The sequence below is a fragment of the Capsicum annuum genome, unplaced genomic scaffold, assembly GCF_002878395.1.
Source record: "Capsicum annuum cultivar UCD-10X-F1 unplaced genomic scaffold, UCD10Xv1.1 ctg82819, whole genome shotgun sequence".
NCBI classification, from domain to species: Eukaryota; Viridiplantae; Streptophyta; class Magnoliopsida; order Solanales; family Solanaceae; genus Capsicum; species Capsicum annuum.
In genome coordinates, this window is record NW_025893638.1 from 461,740 (window position 1) to 479,793 (window position 18,054).

Consider the following 18,054-nt stretch of genomic DNA (forward strand, 5'->3'; position numbering starts at 1 on the left):
ATTAATACTTTTGGATGGTTGTTAAGGCAGCAAGAGTATCCACTAACTTGCGGTTATTCGAATTATTTGAAAATAACTTTTTTTACTAACTTTATTGGAAAAACTTGTCTTCAAGACTTGTGCAAAATAAATTTTGATGACTTAGCAAAGATTTTTAACTAAGTCTAAGAAAACTAAAAACAATTAGTGTATAAAAGAGAAAGGGGGAGGGTAAAAGACTTAGGTCATTAGGCCCAAATCATAAACCCTGTCATAAGCTAATTTGGGCTTTTGTCCCATGTTCACCTATCCATATCTAAATACTTGGAATTTTGGCTTATAACCTATCCAAAGCTAGTTTTTGAACCTTTGAGGACCAAAATCAACTTGACTGAATTAAATTACAACTTTGGCATCGACGACCAAATAAGCAAATAGGTAAATATATACATAAATAAAGAATAAGAAAACAAAAAAAATCCAGACTTTTCAAGTTTCTTAGTGGCCTTATCAATGGGTTTTGACCCATTTTCCTTCTTCTTCCATCTTCTTGCACCCACACACCATATAATTGACTTTGGTTTTAAACTTCAAACTTGACTCGAATAGGTGAGCCTTATTGAAGCATTACAAATGCAAAAGGAGAGGAGTCCATTTGGTCTCCCAAATAGATTCAATCAAAGATAAAGATAAAAATAAATTAATGTCTTAAAAATTATACAATTAAAGATGAATGATGAGATGGAAAAACAACATTCTCAAGCATAAAGTAATAGTAAGCTGTGATATCAAACCAGGCCAAATTATCCAACAAAAAGGAAATTAACTGATCTCTAAAACTATCTTACAAAAAATTGAATCTGGCACAAGACATGAGTACATATTTTAACCAAGTGAAGGTCGAAACTTTATCCATCTAATCATAATAATCAAAGAAAAAAGTCAAAGAAACACATTCAAATATTGTTAGATTATTTTACACAATGAACATTAAAATAGCCAAAATATTAAAATCGCAACATTCTATGGCCTTCAAGGCCGTCTACAACAAACAATCCCAGCAAACAAAATTACAACTATGAAACTATGAAGAAAAAGATGAAGAAGAAAACTATAATAAAACTAAAAGAGAAAAGTGTGTTTACCTTTTTTAGAGTAGAAAAGCAGGACTTCAAGCTTTCTTCAAAATCTTGATCACCACCAGAAAGAATTCTTATGAGAACCCCGATTAGACTACCACTAGAATTTTTGTTTTTTTTTGTAAAATATAACTCTTTGTTCAAAAGTTTCTTCCACTCTTTGAGACATGGTTTTATACCAAAATGGTGGTAGTATTTATAGGAAAGGATAGGGATTCAATTCTTTTCATCCACTAATGTGGAAGAAAGAATTTAGGGATCTTTTAGGAATTTGAAATTGAGGAAAAAGTTTGTTGGAGAGTAAGGTGAGGTAGAATTGTAAAGTCTAGTACAAATTTGAATTTAAAGTTGGAAAAAGGATACGGTTGAGGGGGAATTATACAATCTAATACAAATTTGAATTTTAAAATGGGCAAAGGACTGAGTTGAGTGGGAATTGTACAATCCTGTGCAACTTTTGAATTTCAAAATGAAAAAAGTACAGGGTTGAGGGGGAATTGTACAATCTAGTACAAATTTTGAATTTCAAAATGAAAAAATGACAGGGTTGAGGGGGAATTGAACAATTTAGTACATATTTTGAATTACAAAATAGAAAAATGACAGGGTAGAGGTGGAATGGGGATTAGAATTTTGTAGGAATTTGGCCTATTCTATTTAAGTATTTGCCACATTGAAAATTAATTGGCCAATTACATTGCAATTGTAGCCAATTTGATTTCAATTGTGGCTATAGCTGATAGATTGACTAAATTATATCAAAATTCAATACGAATTAATATCTCGTTTGATCTCAGGATTCTTTTTTTAATAAAAATAAAAAAGTATTTCTCCAAATACATTATTTTTGAGAAAATATATATTTAAATCAAGAGATTAACCATTTGAATCAATTTTCAAGATAATACTTGATAATAGTCCAATTTTGATAAAAATATTCATTTAAGTAACAAAATTTATACAATCACATATATATAAATACAGAAATGTATAATCATCATTTAAATGATAAAATTAACAAAAATAAATATTTTAGAGCATATTTATCCGGATGAAATAAATATTTCAGTTTTATTAAAAATTAAAGAAACTGAGTTTAAATTTAGTCGTAGCGGAAAAAAATTAAGTTTCTATAATTGCCCACTCTCCTTGGATAGGGTGGATACAAGTAACCCTAGGCAAAGGGAGTTTGACATTCCTAATTTTTGACCGACCATAAATTTGTTTCTAAAAGAGATAGTTGTTTACACAAGTTTCACTAAGTCATGCCCGAACCCTGGCATCAGGTTTACTACATATCTCAAGGTACATGAGAAATCAGGACATTTTTAGTTCATAACGAATGATTTTTAAGCACGATTCTTTTAATAATTCACAAGCTATTCCAGTTTTTGAGATTTTGATAGAATCGAAAAGCTGGGAAATAAGGGGATTTAGGGGGAGGTTTAAATGCATTCAAGTTTTAACATAGATTCCAGCCTACATATCTTTGAAACTCAAGGAATTAGACTGATTGTAGTTTGACTCGATCGCTAGAAAAGATAGTGTTTTATTTTAGACGAACTTTTGCTTGGGATGAGTGATAAGTTCATTGAGTTGCATAAAAAAGGCTTGTAACCTATCAACCATGAATGTGGAGCTCTTCATATCCATAGGTAAGAATTTACCTAAATATAATTTCCACAACTCTAGGTGTCTTATCACTCGAGTTTGAAGGAAAGAGAAGGTTACCCTCGGTATGTGTGTAGAAATATCCCAAAAAGTAAAGCTGAAATTGAAATATCCCAAGTACCCATATGAATTCTAACAAGAGTGTGATTCAATGATGGTAACAATCATCCTTTATCTTGCGTTCAAAGAGTTTGGCATCCCTCTCCATACTATGTTCTATTTTTCTACTAAGAAAATGTTCCACGTTGTGATGTGTCCTTTTTGGAGTCATCCGCATTTGTGGTTTTGATTAGAGATTTTATCCTTTTGGATTCTCATGGTAACATCTCAAAACAATAATTATTTATAAACACAACATTACACTAACATAAATTGGTGCAAACCTATTTGAACATGTTGTGCTGAGATTGTTGATGAACCAATTTGCCTAACATGTTCTAAGAATATTATGCCATTTTAAGTGGGCTGACAACCCAACATGTAATAGTAGAAGGTGAATGACTTATTTTTAATGTAACATGCCACTTTAAATGGAGTGACAGTCTAACATATATCACTGAAAGGAGAATGACCCAATTTAAATATAATATGCCACTTTTAAGGGAGTGATAGTCGAACATATCTGATTAAAGGACGAATGTCCCAATTTAAATATAAAATGTCACTTTCAATGGAATGGTGGTCCAACATATCTCAGTGAAGGGTAAACGACCCAATTTAAATGTAACATGCCACTTTGAAAGGAGTAACGGTCCAACGTGTCTTCTTGAAGGATGAACAACCAAATTTTAATGTGGCATTTCACTTTTAATGGAGTGATGGTCCACTGTGTCTCGTTGAAGGAAAGATGATCCAATTTAAATGTAACATACAACTTTGAACAGAGTGACGGTTCAACATGTCTCATTGAAAGATGTACAACCCAATTTAAATGTAACATGCGACATTGAATGAAGTAATGGTCCAACGTGTCTCATTGAAGGGCGAAGACCCAATTTAAATGTAACATTCCACTTTAAATGGAGTGATGGTACAATGTGTCTCATTAAATAGTGAATGACCCAATTTAAATGTAACATGACACTTTAAATAAAGTGATGGTCCAATGTGTCTCATTGAAGGGTGGACGGCCTAATTTAAATGTAACACGCCACTTTGAACTGAGTGATGGTCTAATGTGTCTCATTGAAGGATGGGCAACCTAATTTAAATGTAACATGCCACTTCGAACAGAGTGACGATCCATGATGTCTCATTAAAGGGCGGACGACCCAATTTAAATGTAACATAACACTTTGATCGAAGTGACGTCCAACTTTTCTCATTGAAGGTTGAACAATCTAATTTAAATGTAACATGTAACTTTGAATGTAGTGACTATCCAATGTGTCTATTAATCACCTTCACTAAACTTATTAGTATAAAATGCAATATAAGGGAAATCATGAATACCTTGTTTTAGTATACTACATTGAAAGAGGTCACACTTTATAACATATTACGTCAAAGGAGGTTACGTTCCATAACCTATAACATGCCACTCTAAAGAAGATGATGATCCATAACATAATAACATGACACTCTGAAGGAGGTGACGGTGAATAACATAGCAATATGTCATTCTAAAGGAGGTGATAGTCCATAATATCATGACATGTCACTTTGAAAGAAGCTGACAATCCATAACATAAGAACGTATCACTCTGAAGGAGGTGGCATTTCATAATATAATAGCATCTCACTCTGAAGGAGGTGATGGTGCATAACATAACATGTCACTATGAAGGAGGTGACAGTCCATAACATAAAGACATCACCCTAAAAGGAAGTGACAGTCCATAACATAATAATATTTCACTTTGAAGGAGCTGAATGTCCATAAAATAATAACATGTCACTCCGGAGAAGGTAACGGTCCATAACATGATAACATGTCACTCTGAAGGAGGACATGTCACTATGAAGGAGGTGATGATGCATAATAATAATATGTCACTTTAAAGTAGGTAACAGTCCATAACATAATAATATATCACTATGAAGGAGGTGACTACCTATAACATAACAACATGTCACTTTGAAGGAAGTGATGATTCGTAATGTAATGGCATATCACTCTGAATGGAGGTGATAGTCTATAATATAATAATCTGTCACTCTGCAGGAGGTGACAATCCATAATATAATGATATGTTACTGTGAAAGGCGGTGATAGTCCATAACATAATAACATGATACTCTAAAGGAGGTGACGATCCAAACATAATAACATGTGACATTGAAGGAGGTGACAATCGATAACATAATAACATGTCACTCTAAAGGAGTTGAAAATCCAAACATAATAACATGTCATGCTGAAGGACATGGCAATCCATAACATAATAATATGTTGTCTCAAATAAACAGATGAACAGATGCACCCTCTTAAAGGCTAGAGAATCCAAATATAATAAGCTATATCCTTTTGAAAGTGTGGATGACTCAAATTTAATAAGATATGTTACCTCATTTGTAGTGAAAATTTGATATGTCCTCTTGAAAGGGTGGATGCCCCAAATATAATAAGATGTGTCACCTGGAATAGGCTAACAATCCAATAAGTTTCTTGGCGGTTAGAAAACTCTAATATATAATAAAATAGAAGATAATTCGTTGAACTTCATTCTTTGAATCATTTTGTATATCCTGAGCTTTTAGATTGAATCCTCCAACTTTGGGAGGATTGGTTTTGTTAATTCTTAGAGGAGATTTTGCATAATCTCACCTGCATAACTCAAGCAACACTTATTAATAGCATAACAATTTGTTGTAACTAATATAAAATATAACAAAAGGTAGACTCTAAAGTTAAAGTCGCTTGAATCAAGATGATTTGGAGATAGTGTTTTGAATGACATCCCCATCTGTTAATTCATATGTCCGATCATTTTCTTACAAAATCAGAGGAAGTTTTAGAATCATAACAAAGTAAAAGAAACATAAATCAAGAGAAAAGGGGAGAAGAGAACTTGTCTAAATTATTATGGCAAGGCCACTATGGGTCTGGAAATGTGCTTTATCATGCTTAACAATGTTAACATTGTGACTTCATTTTTTATGCATCCAAAGAAAATCTTATTTTTTAGAGACTGTCTGTGTTGGTATTGCCTTTCTCTGTTGATTCTTCTTGTTTATCATTGACTTTTGATCTTTAAGCGTAGTTTTGTGGAATTTTTTGAGGATCTTCCTCAAAAAAATTCTGCCCTAGTTTAGAATTCAAAACATTTGAGCTCTTTCTGGCATGGCGTAATTTTTAATTTTAAGAACTTCATAAAATTATGCCCCGATTCAACTTCAACAATGTATGATTGTCTCCTTTGTAGTAAATGTTGAGTTTTATGAAATTTTTGAGACCTTCACAAAAATTTTTGCCCTGTTACATGCTCCAATGTTATCTCCAGGTAACTTGAAGAAAGATTCTCTTAAAAAAATTTTGATCTCCTCTAAAAAATGTCCCAGATTCTATGAAAATCTTAGGAAGAATATGATCGAGCTAGTGGAGTGTCCACATATTCAATAGAGGTAGGAATCATATCAAATGTAATTCCACCAATAGATGGAAAAATAAATTTTCTATAGAATTTACCAAAGACAACATAGGCCGCCTACGTATTCCATTCTTGGAAATTTAGTTCCAACAAACTTCATATAAAACAAAAAGAGGGATTTAATATTTTTTATAATGTGGCCGAAGCCAATACAGGTTTCCTACAGATTCCACTAGGGAAATCAAGTTGAATGTAGTTCATTACAAAGAAATAAAATCATGCGATTACAAGAAACTAATGACAAGAAAGTATAATTACAAGAAAAGAATACAATATGTTCAAAATACAAGATAGAAGGACTCCGAAAATGCACCTTTGAGGAATCTTCATTCTTCTTTCCAACTGATGGTGCCAATAATTACTTTGTTTTTACGTTTTGCAAAGCGAGCAAGTTTGATTACTAACATAAATTAGTCTCTCTAAAAAAGGAAAGAAAAATACTCAAAAGGTAAAAATGTTAGTTCATAAATTGTAATCATTGATCAAAATAATGAGACAAATCAAGCAACCATAGTCAAAGCAAAATAATGAACTTTAGCACATAAATAATTTTTAATGCATCCTAACATTCTTGGAACCTTTTAATCTAAAGGTAAGCCTAACTTTTGAATGATATATATGCCATTTGTAAGATGTTCCATTGCCCCAAAAATACTATACAAAACTTCATTAATAAATTAAATGGGGATACAAAATGTGGACAAAGGTAAAAACATGATATCAATCCCACACAGGGGAGAAAATCTAAACTAAGCAACCTTTGAAGTCCTTTTATCTTTGAACTTCTTGAAACGTCTGCGTATCCTTCCGATGAAGACCTTCGTTTGATTAAACAAAACTAAATAATTAAAACTCTCAAACTCAAGGGACAATGATCTATACAATTCGGCAATATATCCTTCAATTTAACACATAAAGAATGATTGTTTGTTTTAACTCGTGGTCAAATAGATGTAAGACAGGTTTTCTAATGGGCCCAATACCCCCTCAGGTATCGGGTTGTCCTAAGCTTATGCCTAAATAAAGTTTTGTTTTTGCTCTATCCTCAGTGTATAGAATGGGCTTCAACTAGGTTTTCATCTGGATGACTTGGGTTGGAAAATATGAATAGCCATCAGATGCCTAACATGCTAATAAACCATTGTTTTCCCAATAATTTATTTGGAATTCAAAAATAGGGGCCTGGACATCCACGAAACCACAAAAAATTTATATATTCAAATGGGAAGCATGCTATGAAATGCAACAGTTTAATTTCACAGAATTTAAACACACAAACACATAAATCGTTCGAACATTTAAATAGTTAGTTAACAAAGATAATTTAAATATTTGGTTAGAACCTAGTTAAAATCGCCACCAGAGTCGTCATTTCTGTTTTGCCCCCTTTTTTGATTCGAAGGGTTTAGAAAACATTATTCTTTGACTTTTTAAAACTATCTCAAAACGTAAAAGAAAAGTTTGATACAATTTAAAAAATTACAGAGACGCTACTTGATTTTGGATAAAATATCAAGAAAAACTAAAAATATTATTTAAAAGATTCAAAATAGAAAATATATTTAAAGTTTAGAAATTTTGAGTAAGTGGTTCCTATTAATACTCTTGGAAGGTTGTTAAGGCACCAAGAGTATCCGCTAACTTGCGGTTATCTGGACTATTTGAAAATAACTTTTTTGACTAACTTTAAAAAGGAAAATTGGTTTCTGAAAAGAAATCAATTAAGAAAAAATTTTTCTTTAAGATTTGTACAAAAAAAATTTGACAACTTAATGGAGATTTTTAACTAAGTCTATGAAAACTAAAAACAATTAGCATATAAAGGAGAGAGAGGGAGACTAAAAGACTTAGGCTATTAAGACCAAATGATAAATACTGTCCTAAGCTAATTTGGGCTTTTGGCCCATCTTCACTGTCCTAATCTAAATACTTGGGTTTTTGGCTCATAACCTATCCTAAGATAGTTTTCGGACCTCTGAGGCCCAATATTCACTTCACCTGTATTAAATTACAACTTTGGCTTCAAGGCCCAATTGAACAAATAGATAAATAAATAAATAAATAATACAGAATAAGTCAATAATAAAAATTAAGATTTCTCAAGTCTCTTAGAGACCTCATCAGTGGATTTTGATCCATTTTCCTTCTTCTTCCACCTTGTTTCACTCGTGTGCATATAATTGACTTTGGGTTTAAAGTTTAAATTTGACTCAAAGAGGCGGACCTCATTGACCCATTATAAAATTTAAAAGGAGAGAAGTCTATTTGTACTCCAAAATAGATTCATGCAAGGAAAAAGATAAAAAAAAAAGGAACTAATATGTGTTTGAAAATTCCACACATAATAGATAAATGATAAGATGGGAAAAATAACATTCTCAAGCATAAAGAAATAGTAATCTATGATATCAAAACAAGACAAATTATCCAACGAAAAGGAAATTAACCCAACTCTTAAACAATCTTACAAAAAATTGAATCTAGCATAAGACGTGATTACATATTTTTATCAAGTAAAGGCTGAAACTTTATCCATCCAATTATAATAATCGAAAAAGAAATGCTCACAACCAATCACAATTAGTTTTTCCAAAACCAACCATAGTGATTTATTTCCCCAACCATCTACAATGATATATTCCATAACCACCTGAGCTAATATTCACTTATTATTTCCACCATCTATGAACTTTCTCATGATTCATTGCCAAAAAAGTATAAATAAGCATCATACACCAATGGTACAACATTAGGCATTTAAATAACACAATATAATTATTCACATGTATTTCAAGCTATCCACATTAATTAGACCCCATACGATCTTACATATCACATAATATCTCAAAAACAACAAATTATATCATATATAGGCCCTCATACGGGCACAACACATTAAGATAGCCAATTTCATGATTAGTTATCATCCCCTTAACTTAGTATACTAATTTACTAGCTAATCTAGTCTAAAAAGGCTAAGCCATAACTATCTCAAGGCCAAAACTAGTCTGCGATACTTCAGCACACGACCTTACTCCTCATAAACTATCTAGAAATCAACAAAAACTGAGAAGTATAGAATCTACCAGTCTAAACAAAGCCTACTATTAGTTTGAGGTCAAAACAGACCCCCTAAAATGAGTTATAAAGTTACAAGGGCAAAAGCATAACTTTATTTCAAAAATGATCTCCCCATACCTTTAGGAACCTACAACTGATAACCGAAGTAAAATTGAGTTAGGAACGAGGTTCAAATCAAAGAAAAATCATTTTAAAACTTTACTGGGTAAACCTTTGAAATCCATTTCAAAATCAAGAATCAAAGTTTTTTTTAAGGTGAAATTGAAGAAAACAAGTAATTATAGGTTTAGGTATATTATTCAAGTGAAAATGAGCGAATTTGGGATTTAAAATCAATCCCTAAGGTTTTGGGATTTTGAGCAATTAATCAAGAGATTCATTAATAAAAGGGTGAATTCTAAACTTAAATCCACAAAAGAATCAAGAAATGTTTTTTAATCTAGTGTCCCTAGCACCAACAAGATTCACTTTTAGGCTCTAATAATATTTTAAGGTTTAGCTCTTAAGAGGTAAGATGAATAATGCTAAAAATCATGGAAATTGACTCAATTTATACCAGTCCCAGGGTTCGACTGTCATTATCAGGACCAAAGATGTGTGATCACACTATCCCCAGCCTATACAAGTTACTTATGATTGCACCAATACCATGGAAATTGCTCCTATAGCAATCGTAGGAAGGGCTGGCGATTGCAGGCACACCAGATATCAACTTGAAATTTGAAAACTTTCCAAGTTTCCACCAACATTTCAAGATTCATATGGAATCCAATATATGCAAAAGAACTATGTAACCATACTAAATTCGATGCTCCCAACTCAATAGCGATATTAGATTTTTAAAAAGAATTATCTTTACAAAGTTGACCGCTGAAGCTCAAAATCATAGTTTTCCTTACCGAGGGTCAAAATGAGATTTAAAAGCCATAAAACTACAAAAAATATGTTACCACCCTAAAATTGGCATTTTAAATATGTTGATGAAGTCTGTTCAACAATTTGTCACATGGATCAAAAGATACACCATACAAGTACATAATAAGGCTTTCAAAGCCACCAAAACCCATAATATCGCATAAATGGCGCAAAATGCTTTGGGAATCTTACCAATTATTCATACACCCCAAAAATACGACAATAGAACAATTAGGAGGGGTAAAATAGTGAAATAAAACAAAACACATATTCATATATAATATAAAAAATTCAGGTTGTTACATCATCCATATTTAAAAATCAAGTTCATCCTTGAACTAAGGAAAAGAAATTCCTGAATCAACAAATATCTGAGTATAAGAATTATGCACCTCAGACTGGACCTCCTAAGTAGCCTCATCTACTAGTCGATTTCGTCATTGAACCTTAACTTAACCATAGGGATAACTCTAAAAGACAACCTTCTAACATCCCTAGACAAAATAGAGACCAGTTCCTCAATGAAAGATAACCACTCATCTTACTGAACTGACTCCAAAAAAATGACATGAGCCTCATCCAAAATATAGCAGCGAAGCATAAAAACATGAAAAACTTGATGAAAAATTCATAAATCTATAGGCAAAGACAACTCCTAAGCTACATCACAAATGGTTTGAAGAATCTAAAGTGGACCAATACACCTTGGCTAGGCTTGCCCCTGTTCCTAAACCTCATCACACCCTTCAAAGTTAAAACTAAAAGGAAAAAATCACCAATACCAAATCTTAAGGAATAAAGTTGACGATCAGTATAGCATTTCTGCCTACTCTGAGCCACTCGTAGTCTATCCTAAATAATTCAAACTCTACCCATAGAATCACAAAAAAAATCCTTACCTTGAGGTCTAAAATCAAAAACATCAAACCGATCCAATGGAAAACGATAACTCCTACCATAAAACTCCTTAAAATAAGCCATGTTAATACTGGAAGGATATTTGTTATTATTTGAAAACTCGGCTAAAGACTAATATTGATCCTACTATCCACCAAAATATGTCACACATGCAAGGAGAATATCCTCTAGAACTTGGATAGTCTGCTCAGACTGACCATCGATTTAGGGGTGAAATGTTGTGCTAACATTAACCCAACTACCCAACTTTTATTAAAAAGTATTCCAAAAGTAAGAAGTGAACATTGAGCCTCAATCTGATATAATAGACAACAACATACCATGAAGTTGCATTTTAAAAGTGAGAAGTAAGCAAAATTCCTTAATCTAATTATATAGACACTGGGATACTAGAAAGTCGCATAATCTTATAAAAATAGATACGAGCCAACCTCTCAGCACTAAAGAAGACCTTCACTAGAAATAAATGCATAGACTTGGTTAATCAATCCATGATGACCCAAACACTATCATATCCATGGGAAGTTTGAGGAAACTCAGTCAAAAAAACCATAGTGATCCATTCCCATTTTTACTTGGGAATAGGTAACTGTTGAAGCAATCCACCAGGCCTAAAATTGAGATTTCTTAATTTGGAACCTTAGAATTTTCTGAGTTTTGAACTCTCTAAGATCCACAAGCATACTAGTCATATGTTATGTCAATAATTTCGGAGCCTAAGTTGTATAATAAAAAGTGTGTTCTCGGTCATTTTTTATCCAATGTACAACAAGGCTTCGTATGAGTCATATAGAGATGGTATGAGAGAGCAGGGCCAATCATATGTTAATCAGTGTGTATTCTTGATCATATACTACCTAGGGTATGACTATAGGGTACCATTCATATGATGTTAATATGAGTTAGGCACTAAAATCGTACGTTGGAAAGATTTGTGGTCCAACTTTCTGCCTAGGGTACGAGTTTGGGGTACGACTCATATTATTGGATATGGATGAGGGGTCCAAACCATACCTACCTATGTTATTTTTATAACTTTTAAACTAAGAGTATTCTTGATATTTCCCACCCTAAGTCCTTAAGTCCTCATGTTTTATAATGCATTTTGGCCTTTCATTCCTTACTTTAGAAGATCAAAACATTCTCAAAACTCTCTCTAATAGCTCTTAAGAAAATTAGGCTAAGGTATCTTCAAGGTGTTCATCTAGAAGCTTAATGACCAAAATCTCATTGTGAACCTTCATGAATAAGCCATATAACTCTTCCATCATTGTTAGTTCACAAAAATCATGTGTTTTAAACATTGTTCTTGAATTAGAAATGGTAGATATAAAATACATAGTTGTGGTTTTGAATGCATATTATTGAGTATTGTTCTCTCATGGTTTAACTTGTGCTTATAGATATTTTATTGATGGTTTTACATATGTGGGTTCTTGGAAATTATGATATAAACTAAAGGGTCATGGTTAAACCTAAATTGATGGCTTATGTATTGAAGAATGGTTTGATAATGATGTGCCCTCAACCTTTTTGTGAAAATGTCTATGAGAAGAATTTTGTTATATGATGAATTATGTTTTGAACTAATACTTGGAACAATAATGTTAATGAAGGTAAATGTCTTTGTAAAGGTCTTGATAACCATAAATTGAATTAAATTATTATTTGAACTAAGGTATTGTCCTATTAAAGTAAATGGTTGGTAAATAGTTTTATGAAGGCCTTGTTGGCATAAGATGATTTGAATTGTAACCTTTATGGTTTTAATGGTTAAATGGGTTTGAGTCCCTAAATGTTTGAATTGAATTGATGTGGTTTCATATACAATGGGTTTATGTCCCAATGTTGAATGACAATTGTTATGACATTTTGTACGCTTACAAGTGGGGTTGGTATGACAATACCAACGAGATACCTTTGTTAAGAAAATGGATTAATGGTTGTGTATATATTCAATGAATGTTTTAAATTAGGCTTAAAAGTAGGATCTATAGTTGGGAAGTGAAATTTTTTTCCAATGGACTAACACTAGAAACCGTGCTAGCCTGTTCATGTATCTATATGATCGAGAATTTTGAGTCCCATGAATAGATCTATGAATGGAAGGTTCGAGTCCCCCATATTTATACATTTGTTCTTAAGTCACCTTGATTATATCGATAGGTTTGACTCCTCCATGATGGCTTATATGGTTATGGATATTTACAAGTCCATATGGTTACATAAACTGGGGCCCTTTTATCTAGAGGAGAGTTGGTCCCATATAACTCGTGGGTACCATGTTCCATAAGGTTATGCTACATAAGTCAGGTTAAGGTTTTTAATACATGTGTTAAGCCTTGTTCATTATCCTAACACGATATGTATATATGTATGTATGTGATTGCATATAATGATTTGACCTAGTTTTGAATGATGGCATTATTTTATTCCTTTACCCCTGAGTTACATGCTAGTACTCCAACTACTAACCATCTCTGAATGTTGTATACCCATATGATGCAGGTCCCAAAACTTCTTCTACATTGCCTATGTTGTGATCAGGTATTCCAGTAGTTCGTGAGTCGATATTAGTGGTGAGCTTCCATACTTTGAAATGCTTCATTTCTTACTTTTAGTTTCTTATATATTTATTAGTTTAGACTTGGATATTGGTTTTGGCTATGGTCTAGGCCATGTCCTGATTGGATATTATTTGATTGTTTTAAAGGCTTTGTATGGATAAACTATGGACTTCAGTGTGTTATGAAATGGATATAGATTTTGTAATTATTTTGGGGTTTGTTGGTTTGGTTTGGACAACTGACTTAAATGGGTTGGTCTTAGTTATTGACTTATCTCAAAGTCAGAATATTTTAGATGATCTCTATCTTGTTATGTGCTCAAAATTCTTCTAACTCAGGGTAAATATATGTTGGTTTGATTGGGTATTGGGGGTGATCTCTGGTCCTTCTTAGACTTGAGGTGCTCATTATGGAAAGTCCTTTGTATGGGTTGTGTCAAGATAGTATCAAAGTCTAGGTTCATGGTTAATTAGGTAGCTATGAAATCGTGTCTAGTAGTCTTTTTATGGGTGTGTAGATTGCCACACTTAAGAGAGAGGCTATGAGACATTTAGAAATATTTCCCTTTTTTTGTCCTACTTCAAGCTATAGAGTCTAAGGTCTTGGATTCTTTTAATTCTTATTTGTTTGCTTTTTTAGATCATAACTCCCAGATGATTTGAAGCTCATAAAGACTCTTCTGTTCCACTTGGGGATGCTATTAATGGGACATGCCCTTCTTATCAGGTATAGCCCTGATCTAGGGGTCCAGTTCTTGATTGTCGATTGCCTTCTTAGGGTTCTATCAGTTCCTTCTAGCCCTTCTCAAGCTTCTTAGGAAGATATTATGAACACTGAGTTTTGTCAGTCTATTGATATGTTGGCTTTGTTGGTAGCTTCTCGGTCTAAGTGCGGTACTTTTGTTAGTCTATATTTTTATGCCACAAGGATTGGCCAATTCATGAGGTTGAATCCTTCTATATTTACTGGTGTTAGAGTTGAGGAGGATCCTCAATATTTTATTGATGAGATGGAGAAAATCTTCTAGATTATACATACATCTGATATTAAATGTATGGAGTTTGTTTCCTACCAATTAAAGGATATGGCATACCAGTGGTACAAAGAGTAGGAACAATCTAGGAGAAGTGATGTTAATTTTGTATTATAGGATAAATTTTCTAGTACCTTTCTAGATAGCTTCTTTTCTTAGGAGCTAAGGGAGGCAAAATCAAAGGAATTTGTGAATCTGAGATAACGTAGAATGATAGTCAAAGAGTATTCTTTGAAATTTCATCAGCTGTCCAGGTATGCTTCAGAGTTGGTGTCTAGAATAAGAGCCAGAATGCATAAGTTTGCTTTTGGACTATCTTGTGAGATTATTCTGGAGAGTAAGGCTACCTTGTTGAACAAAAATATGGATAATTCTTAACTGTTGGTTTATAGGCAATAGGTTGAGAAAGAAAAGAAGAAGCACACTGAGATTGGTGAGAGGTAGAGTAAGAAGTTTAGGTTTTTTACTAGGGTGATTGCCAGTAGCAAAGTGGTTAAGATAGTGGAAAGTGACCTAAGAAGAAGTGGGGCAGTTTTGGTTCTTTCTCTATGGATAGTACTCCTTACACAAGGCTGTCAAGGGATCATTTCTCTCAGCATGGTGAACGGTATAGGGAACAAGGTGCCTAATATCGAATTGGTGGGGCTCAGTCCAACCCATCATATCCTTCTTGCAAATGTTGTAGTCCACTCCACCATGGTTAGTATGAGAAGGGGATAAATTGATGTTTCTATTATGGTTAAATTTCCCATATGCAGTGTGATCGTCCTCCTAAGATTGCTCCTAGGGCTAATAAGGTTCATATTTTCTCTTCATCATCTCCTGTGCCAAAGGGTGCGGTTTCTGCTTCTGGTATCAGCACTGGCTGGAATCACTTATATGCTATTACTTCTTGTCAAGACTCTGAGACATCTCCCCATATTGTTACTGGTATGTTAAAACTTTTTTTCTATGATGTATATTATTTGCTTGATCCAGGGTCCTCTCTTTCTTATGTGACCCTATTTGTGGATGTGTATTTTGGTTTTGGTACTGAGTGTATTTTTGACCTTTTTTTGGTCTACCCTAGTGGGTGACTCTATGGTTGCTATAAGAGTCTATAGGGGTTTTGTGATATCTATCAGTGTTCAGGAGACTTAGGAGGATTTGTTCAAGTTAGAATTAGTTGAATTTGATGTTATTCTAGGAATGGACTGGTTGTATTCCTGTTATGCTTCATTAGACTGTCAAACTCGTATAGTAATGTTTAGATTTCCAAATAAGATAAATATTGAGTAGGAAGGTGGTGTCCTATCTCCTAAGGGGATGTTCATATCGTATCTTAGAGCCTAAAGATTAATCTCTAAGGGGTGTCTCTATTATCTTGTCTGGGATAATGATTCTAACTTGGAGGGTCCTTCTTTGCATTCTATCCTTGTGGTAATGAATTTCTTGAGGTCTTCCCCGATGACCTCACTTGTTTCCTTCCTTATAAGGAGATTTATTTTAGGATAGATCTTGTTCTAAACACTCATCCTATATCTATTCCCCCATATAGAATGGCTCCGACTGTTTTAAAGGAGCTTAAGGAAAAATTAACTAATCTTTTACATAAGGGTTTTACTTCCCTGGTGTGTCTTTGTGGGGTGCACTATTGTTATTCATTCTTAGGAAGGATGGTTCCCTTCGAATGTATATTGATTATTAATAGTTGAATTACGATAATGAATAAGTATCCTCTTTCGAGAATAGATGATTTGTTTTTTAATATTCGGGGTGCTAAATTATTATATAAGATTAATCTTTAGTCCAAGTATCATCAGTTAAAGATTAGGGAGATGGATATCCCTAAGATAGTTTTTCTTACCCGATATGCCACTTTGAGTTCTTTGTAATGTCGTTCGGTACCAATGCCTCTGCGGTATTATTGGATTTAATGAATAGGATATTCTAACAGCTCCGCATTGATGATATTTTCTAGATTTGTTCATGATTTTATTCATTAATGATATTTAGGTGAACACTAAGATTAAGGAGGATTATATTAATCACCTCCGCATTGTGTTGCCGACCTTAAAAGATCACCAGTTTATGCTAAGTTCTCTAAATGTGAATTATTTTTTAATATTGTTACATTTTTGGGTTATGTTGTGTCTCGTGAGGGGATCATGGTAGATCCTCAAAAAGTTTTTGTGGTTAAGAAGTAGCCTAGATGTATGACTCTAATTAATATTCAGAGTTTTTTAGGTTTAGTGAGTTACTACCGAAGGTTTGTGGAGAGTCTTTTGTCTATAGCTACCCTATTGATTAGATTGACCCAAAAGAATGTGATGTTTTTATGGTCTGATGCTTGTGATGGATATTTTGAGAAGTAAAAGGATAAGTTCACTTCAGCCACATTTTTAGCCATGCTCGAGGGTAAAGAAGGCTTCTCGGTACATTGTGATACTTTTCTTGTTGGGTTTTGTTGTGTGTTGATACAACATGGTGGGGTCGTGGCCTATGCTTCTAGGCAGTTGAATGTTTATTAAAAGAACCACCCTACTCTTGGTTTGGATCTATTGGTTGTGGTATTTGTATTGAAAATTTGGCGACACTATCTCTATGAGGTTCATATTGACATATTTTCTGATCATAAGAGTCTATAATATGTGTTTACTTAGAAATACATAAATTTTAGGGAAAGAATGTGGCTTGAGTTGCTAAAGAACTACTATATGAGTCTCCATTACCATCCAGGGAAAGCTAACATAGTTGTTGATGCTCTTAGCAGGCTATCCATGGGGCTTCTAGCTCATGTGGATGAGAATAAGTGGGATTTGGTGAAGGACATTCACCATTTGGCTAACCATGGAGTTCATCTCATGGACTCTATTGATGGTGGTGTATTTATGCATCAGGTATCACATTTGTCTTTTGTCGTTGAGATAAAGGAAAAGCAGATATTGGATTTTGACTTGATGAATATTTAGAGTAATGTGGGTCAGCAATAGGTTGTTGACTTTGCGATAGGTCGTGATGGTATCTTAAGGTACCAAGGCAAGTTATGTGTCCCCGTTGTCAATGGAATGAGGGAAAAGATTTTGGATGAAGCTTATGGATCGCGTTATGCTATTCATCTTGGTTCTACGAAGATATATCATGATCTTAGGGAGTTCTATTAGTGGAATAGGATGAAGCAA